At 52.5% G+C, this 5,000-nt stretch overlaps 8 non-coding genes across 8 annotated transcripts; 2 read left to right on the forward strand and 6 right to left on the reverse strand.

Annotated features, from left to right (window-relative positions):
* Positions 1-149: 149 nt before the first annotated feature.
* trnaf-gaa (transfer RNA phenylalanine (anticodon GAA)) lies at positions 150-222 on the reverse strand. Its single transcript has one exon. It is a non-coding gene; the product is annotated as a tRNA-Phe (tRNA).
* A 464-nt stretch (positions 223-686) lies between these two features.
* On the forward strand, positions 687-759 carry trnaa-agc (transfer RNA alanine (anticodon AGC)). The gene has a single exon. It is a non-coding gene; the product is annotated as a tRNA-Ala (tRNA).
* A 585-nt stretch (positions 760-1,344) lies between these two features.
* trnaf-gaa (transfer RNA phenylalanine (anticodon GAA)) lies at positions 1,345-1,417 on the reverse strand. Its single transcript has one exon. It is a non-coding gene; the product is annotated as a tRNA-Phe (tRNA).
* Positions 1,418-2,357: 940 nt separating this feature from the next.
* trnaq-uug (transfer RNA glutamine (anticodon UUG)) lies at positions 2,358-2,429 on the reverse strand. Its single transcript has one exon. It is a non-coding gene; the product is annotated as a tRNA-Gln (tRNA).
* A 1,058-nt stretch (positions 2,430-3,487) lies between these two features.
* Positions 3,488-3,560, reverse strand: trnaf-gaa (transfer RNA phenylalanine (anticodon GAA)). Its single transcript has one exon. It is a non-coding gene; the product is annotated as a tRNA-Phe (tRNA).
* A 474-nt stretch (positions 3,561-4,034) lies between these two features.
* Positions 4,035-4,107, forward strand: trnaa-agc (transfer RNA alanine (anticodon AGC)). Its single transcript has one exon. It is a non-coding gene; the product is annotated as a tRNA-Ala (tRNA).
* A 116-nt stretch (positions 4,108-4,223) lies between these two features.
* On the reverse strand, positions 4,224-4,295 carry trnaq-cug (transfer RNA glutamine (anticodon CUG)). The gene has a single exon. It is a non-coding gene; the product is annotated as a tRNA-Gln (tRNA).
* Positions 4,296-4,693: 398 nt separating this feature from the next.
* trnaf-gaa (transfer RNA phenylalanine (anticodon GAA)) lies at positions 4,694-4,766 on the reverse strand. The gene has a single exon. It is a non-coding gene; the product is annotated as a tRNA-Phe (tRNA).
* Positions 4,767-5,000: the final 234 nt, after the last annotated feature.

Below are 5,000 nucleotides of genomic sequence, written 5' to 3' on the forward strand. Positions count from 1 at the left end.
AGAGTGCTAACCATTACACCATGGAACCGCCATGTCCTGACTTGTGGCCATCTGAGAGGCAGTGATGAGGCTAGGTGGATCCAAGTAGAAAGCAGGTGGCGTTTGGACACTGCAGCCCCTCGACCAAAAGCACACAGTCACTGTTCCTCTGCCGAAACCCGGGATCAAACCAGGGACCTTTAGATCTTCAGTCTAACGCTCTCCCAACTGAGCTATTTCGGCCAGGTCTGGCAGCAGGCGTGCCAGCAGGGATTTCTGTGAGACCGGCCATCACTTGTGAAAAGCGCAAAAGCTGAAGGTCCCAGAAAGGCCCGTACGGGGATCGAAAGCGCGACCTTGGCGTTATTAGCACCACGCTCTAACCAACTGAGCTAACCGGCCTCACTTTGAAAAGCTTCGATCACCAGTTTCCCAGAAATATTCCTGCTTGCCCGTGACCCTAATGAGACCAAAGCGATTAAATGCAGAAGCACGGGCTCGTCCGGGATTTGAACCGGGGACCTGTCGCACCCAAAGCGAGAATCATACCCCTAGACCAACGAGCCAACTCGTTATACGGTACAGCTGCTGCCTGGCTGCAAACACTGCTAAAGATCGAAAAGTCCGATGCAGCACCTGCATACATGCTAGGGCTCTGTCCTAGCCGGTGTCTTTGAGAGCAATGGACACCTTCTCTCTGATGCCAAGGGGAATTAGCTCAAATGGTAGAGTGCTCGCTTAGCATGCGAGAGGTAGCGGGATCGATACCCGCATTCTCCAGGTGGCCACTTGGCCTTTTACTTCAAGGGGAACTCCCGAGACGTGCTTTTGAGGATGACTGCTGTGTAAAAGTTTTTTTCTTGGATGGGCTCCTGCGCACATTCCTGGCAAAAGCAGGTCCCACCGAGATTTGAACTCGGATCGCTGGATTCAGAGTGCAGAGTGCTAACCATTACACCATGGAACCTTGGCGTTGGCTGGCTTTTCTCACAGAGCAGCATAGAGTTAAGTCAATCAGCCTAGAAGCGCAATACCAACGAGCCAGCGAAGGCTTTGCTTTTTGAGCCCATGTTTTGCCAATTCCGAATCGGTTCCAGACAGCCAATTTCACAGGTACGACAGCAGTTGCGAGACGCTTCAGTTTGCCCCCACCCAGCCACAAAAATGTTGCTAAGGTTCCACCAAATTTGAACTCGGATCACTGGATTCAAAGTCCAGAGTGCTAACCATTACACCATGGAACCGCCATGTCCTGACTTGTGGCCATCTGAGAGGCAGTGATGAGGCTAGGTGGATCCAAGTAGAAAGCAGGTGGCGTTTGGACACTGCAGCCCCTCGACCAAAAGCACACAGTCACTGTTCCTCTGCCGAAACCCGGGATCGAACCAGGGACCTTTAGATCTTCAGTCTAACGCTCTCCCAACTGAGCTATTTCGGCCAGGTCTGGCAGCAGGCGTGCCAGCAGGGATTTCTGTGAGACCGGCCATCACTTGTGAAAAGCGCAAAAGCTGAAGGTCCCAGAGAGCAAAAGAGTGGCCCGTACGGGGATCCAAACCGCGACCTTGGCGTTATTAGCACCACGCTCTAACCAACTGAGCTAACTGGCCTCACTTTGAAAAGCTTCGATCACCAGTTTCCCAGAAATATTCCTGCTTGCCCGTGACCCTAATGAGACCAAAGCGATTAAATGCAGAAGCACGGGCTCGTCTGGGATTTGAACCCGGGACCTCTCGCACCCAAAGCGAGAATCATACCCCTAGACCAACGAGCCAACTCGTTATACGGTACAGCTGCTGCCTGGCTGCAAACACTGCTAAAGATCGAAAAGTCCGATGCAGCACCTGCACACATGCTAGGGCTCTGTCCTCGCCGGTGTCTTTGAGGGCAATGGACACCTTCTCTCTGATGCCAAGGGGAATTAGCTCAAATGGTAGAGCGCTTGCTTAGCATGCGAGAGGTAGCGGGATCGATGCCCGCATTCTCCAGGTGGCCACTTGGCCTTTTACTTCAAGGGGAACTCCCGAGACGTGCTTTTGAAGATGACTGCTGTGTAAAAGTTTTTTTCTTGGATTGGCTCCTGCGCACATTCCTGGCAAAAGCAGGTCCCACCGAGATTTGAACTCGGATCGCTGGATTCAGAGTCCAGAGTGCTAACCATTACACCATGGATGCTTGGCGTTGGCTGGCTTTTCTCACAGAGCAGCATAGAGTTAAGTCAATCAGCCTAGAAGCGCAATACCAACGAGCCAGCGAAGGCTTTGCTTTTTGAGCCCATGTTTTGCCAATTCCGAATCGGTTCCAGACAGCCAATTTCACAGGTACGACAGCAGTTGCGAGACGCTTCAGTTTGCCCCCACCCAGCCACAAAAATGTTGCTAAGGTTCCACCGAGATTTGAACTCGGATCACTGGATTCAAAGTCCAGAGTGCTAACCATTACACCATGGAACCGCCATGTCCTGACTTGTGGCCATCTGAGAGGCAGATAGTGATGAGGCTAGGTGGATCCAAGTAGAAAGCAGGTGGCGTTTGGACACTGCAGCCCCTCGACCAAAAGCACACAGTCACTGTTCCTCTGCCGAAACCCGGGATCCAACCAGGGACCTTTAGATCTTCAGTCTAACGCTCTCCCAACTGAGCTATTTCAGCCAGGTCTGGCAGCAGGCGTGCCAGCAGGGATTTCTGTGAGACCGGCCATCACTTGTGAAAAGCGCAAAAGCTGAAGGTCCCAGAGAGCAAAAGAGTGGCCCGTACGGGGATCGAACCCGCGACCTTGGCGTTATTAGCACCACTCTATAACCAACTGAGCTAACCGGCCTCACTTTGAAAAGCTTCGATCACCAGTTTCCCAGAAATATTCCTGCTTGCCCATGACCCTAATGAGACCAAAGCGATTAAATGCAGAAGCACGGGCTCGTCCGGGATTTGAACCCGGGACCCTTTCGCACCCAAAGCGAGAATCATACCCCTAGACCAACGAGCCAACTCGTTATACGGTAGAGCTGCTGCCTGGCTGCAAACACTGCTAAAGATCGAAAAGTCCGATGCAGCACCTGCACACATGCTAGGGCTCTGTCCTCGCCGGTGTCTTTGAGAGCAATGGACACCTTCTCTCTGATGCCAAGGGGAATTAGCTCAAATGGTAGCGCGCTCGCTTAGCATGAGAGAGGTAGCGGGATCGATGCCCGCATTCTCCAGGTGGCCACTTGGCCTTTTACTTCAAGGGGAACTCCCGAGACGTGCTTTTGAGGATGACTGCTGTGTAAAAGTTTTTTTCTTGGATGGGCTCCTGCGCACATTCCTGGCAAAAGCAGGTCCCACCGAGATTTGAACTCGGATCACTGTATTCAAAGTCCAGAGTGCTAACCATTACACCATGGAACCGCCATGTCCTGACTTGTGGCCATCTGAGAGGCAGATAGTGATGAGGCTAGGTGGATCCAAGTAGAAAGCAGGTGGCGTTTGGACACTGCAGCCCCTCGACCAAAAGCACACAGTCACTGTTCCTCTGCCGAAACCCGGGATCGAACCAGGGACCTTTAGATCTTCAGTCTAACGCTCTCCCAACTGAGCTATTTCGGCCAGGTCTGGCAGGAGGCGTGCCAGCAGGGATTTCTGTGAGACCGGCCATCACTTGTGAAAAGCGCAAAAGCTGAAGGTCCCAGAGAGCAAAAGAGTGGCCCGTCCGGGGATCGAAACCGCGACCTTGGCGTTATTAGCACCACGCTCTAACCAACTGAGCTAACCGGCCTCACATTGAAAAGCTTCGATCACCAGTTTCCCAGAAATATTCCTGCTTGCCCGTGACCCTAATGAGACCAAAGCGATTAAATGCAGAAGCACGGGCTCGTCCGGGATTTGAACCGGGGACCTGTCGCACCCAAAGCGAGAATCATACCCCTAGACCAACGAGCCAACTCGTTATACGGTAGAGCTGCTGCCTGGCTGCAAACACTGCTAAAGATCGAAAAGTCCGATGCAGCACCTGCATACATGCTAGGGCTCTGTCCTAGCCGGTGTCTTTGAGAGCAATGGACACCTTCTCTCTGATGCCAAGGGGAATTAGCTCAAATGGTAGAGCGCTCGCTTAGCATGCGAGAGGTAGCGGGATCGATGCCCGCATTCTCCAGGTGGCCACTTGGCCTTTTACTTCAAGGGGAACTCCCGAGACGTGCTTTTGAGGATGACTGCTGTGTAAAAGTTTTTTTACTTGGATGGGCTCCTGCGCACATTCCTGGCAAAAGCAGGTCCCACCGAGATTTGAACTCGGATCGCTGGATTCAGAGTCCAGAGTGCTAACCATTACACCATGGAACCTTGGCGTTGGCTGGCTTTTCTCACAGAGCACCATAGAGTTAAGTCAATCAGCCTAGAAGCGCAATACCAACGAGCCAGCGAAGGCTTTGCTTTTTGAGCCCATGTTTTGCCAATTCCGAATCGGTTCCAGACAGCCAATTTCACAGGTACGACAGCAGTTGCGAGACGCTTCAGTTTGCCCCCACCCAGCCACAAAAATGTTGCTAAGGTTCCACCAAATTTGAACTCGGATCACTGGATTCAAAGTCCAGAGTGCTAACCATTACACCATGGAACCGCCATGTCCTGACTTGTGGCCATCTGAGAGGCAGTGATGAGGCTAGGTGGATCCAAGTAGAAAGCAGGTGGCGTTTGGACACTGCAGCCCCTCGACCAAAAGCACACAGTCACTGTTCCTCTGCCGAAACCCGGGATCGAACCAGGGACCTTTAGATCTTCAGTCTAACGCTCTCCCAACTGAGCTATTTCGGCCAGGTCTGGCAGCAGGCGTGCCAGCAGGGATTTCTGTGAGACCGGCCATCACTTGTGAAAAGCGCAAAAGCTGAAGGTCCCAGAGAGGCCCGTACGGGGATCCAAACCGCGACCTTGGCGTTATTAGCACCACGCTCTAACCAACTGAGCTAACTGGCCTCACTTTGAAAAGCTTCGATCACCAGTTTCCCAGAAATATTCCTGCTTGCCCGTGACCCTAATGAGACCAAAGCG

Source organism: Pseudorasbora parva, chromosome 20, assembly GCF_024679245.1.
Source record: "Pseudorasbora parva isolate DD20220531a chromosome 20, ASM2467924v1, whole genome shotgun sequence".
Classification (NCBI taxonomy): domain Eukaryota; kingdom Metazoa; phylum Chordata; class Actinopteri; order Cypriniformes; family Gobionidae; genus Pseudorasbora; species Pseudorasbora parva.